The 2,078-nt window shown below is 39.6% G+C and overlaps 1 non-coding gene across 1 annotated transcript; it reads left to right on the top strand.

Moving 5' to 3' along the window:
* The first annotated feature begins 1,097 nt into the window (after positions 1–1,097).
* Positions 1,098–1,261, top strand: LOC139583873 (U1 spliceosomal RNA). Its single transcript, XR_011676633.1, has one exon. It is a non-coding gene; the product is annotated as a U1 spliceosomal RNA (small nuclear RNA).
* Positions 1,262–2,078: the final 817 nt, after the last annotated feature.

The raw sequence follows: 2,078 nt of genomic DNA, 5'->3' as shown, positions 1-2,078 counted from the left end.
TCTTTAAAGCAGGTTTAAGAAAGCAGATGAAAGTAATGTATAATGCAAAACTAGAGAAATTTGAAAGTATGTTTATAAAGGGGAGTACTTTAGTGTCTATGGAGGAGGGAGGAGGGGGATTTAGGGTTAACTTCTGAAATGGTGTAATGTTTAATTTGGTGTTTTGGAAAATTGTTTTTTTTTTGCTGATGTACAAGGAATGAAATTAATTGAAAGATTGTTAGTATTAATGTGATTTGGTTGTAAATTACTTTGACATTATTATAATAAAAAGAAAAAAATAAATAAAATACACCCGATCTCGTATGATCTCGGAAGCTAAGCAGGGTCGGGCCTGGTTAGTACTTGGATGGGAGGCTGCCTGGGAATACCAGGTGCTGTAAGCATTTTTTCCACTAGGGTGTGCTCTTGCAATTTTTAATCAGCAACACTGCCTTGTAGTAAGCGTTTGATGCTGAATTGACTAAATTCAGTTTATATGGGCTAGTCTCCCCTGCCCTTTTAATACGATCAAAGTTCCTTGTGTTGTCAGGGAGCAACTGCCTTTTATTTATAAGACAAATAAGAATATTGTTACTGAATGCAGCTTGTGTGTGCTTTGTGCTCCCTCGCCCTGTTCAAATGATCAGAGGAATTAATGCTGGTGAGGAGAGGAACTGGACTGATGTCTGATGGCCCTGTGTTTTCCATGGTGGAATTACAACCCTTCTTTTACGGAGTAAATCAAAAGCACAAGAGAATGTGAGATGTTATCGATAATAAATCAATTGGTTTCATGCATTTGTCTGTGTGTGTGTCTGAATGTGATTGTATTTCGTCATATCGCATACATTTGTGATATCAGACAGGTTAATTAAGATATTAAAAAGTCATTGGTGATTTTTTCTACAGTGTTGCATGATGGGAATCTAGTGGTTCACTGATATAATCTAGTAAACAAAATAAACAACTTTTTCACCACTCTGTCTGCAAGTGGATTCCTAAACGGCATTTCACGCAGGTCGAAGTGATGTGATATTATCAGAACACAAAGTGGTTACCGTTAGACGAAAATGTTGGCACTGGAGAGACTTGCCCTCCACCGATGTGTATAAGTCATACTTACCTGGCAAGGGAGCTACCGTGATCAAGAAGGCGGTTCACCCAGTGCGAGGCTCAGCCATTGCACTCTGGCTGTGCTGACCCCTGCGAATTTCCCAAATGTGGAAATCTCGATTGCATAATTTATGGTAGTGGGGGACTGCGTTCGCGCTCTCCCCTGATGTCTTGTTTAATGATAAACCTTGAGGTTGACTTGTGCTTATGGAGATCTTTGAAGTCAGTTTTGAAAGAGATTTTGTGGACCAATCGAAAGGTGGACTAATCAAAAGGTGGAAACATTTGTTTGTAGCGAAACATTGTTGGCATTTTGTGGAAACATCATGTTGCGAAATGCAGCATGGTATTTATGCCACGCTGGTACTTCAATCAAGAGATAGTTGAGAAGCCGCTCTAACCCCACCCCCAGTCATGATGTGTCATACGCGCCCCATGCGCTTACAATATGAAATTGTCCATACATGCGCTCCTCCTTAGCACAGAACAATGCAATAGTTTTTCAACATTCAGAGCTTTTGTGTATTTATTCTGGCTAGTAGGCTAGCTGCATGGGAAATTGTTGCTAATGATGTATTTGTCAGAAGTCATTGTATTTGTCCGTTTCTTCCCACAAGGCTGAAATATGTGCCCTCGCTTTGAAATGTTAGCAAGGTTTGTTTGTATTTCATCCAACTATCTGTGCTAAAAAGTGATGGCTACAGTATATGTAATTTCTTCCCCTTTTTGAGTGACCCAAAGTTCAAGCTGCTTATCTAATTGGTGAAAATGCAATGTCTGTTTATCAGACTCACTTTGACTCTATATGGTGTACCAAGAGTTGTTCCTTCGCTTACGGCCTTACCTACCTGAGTGAGCACTTCCTGATTGGTGAAGTGACGACAGGTGCGAGTGTTTGCTTGAGAGTGTTTGCTCGAGAGCTATTTTTGTTGATTTTTTTGGACTTCGCAATATAATTTATTGTTTTTTTCATTTGAATAGTT

Source organism: Salvelinus alpinus, chromosome 8 (genome assembly GCF_045679555.1).
Source record: "Salvelinus alpinus chromosome 8, SLU_Salpinus.1, whole genome shotgun sequence".
Taxonomy (NCBI): Eukaryota; Metazoa; Chordata; class Actinopteri; order Salmoniformes; family Salmonidae; genus Salvelinus; species Salvelinus alpinus.
The sequence above is the reverse complement of the archived record's forward strand: the minus strand, read 5'-3'. Positions and strand labels throughout refer to the sequence as shown.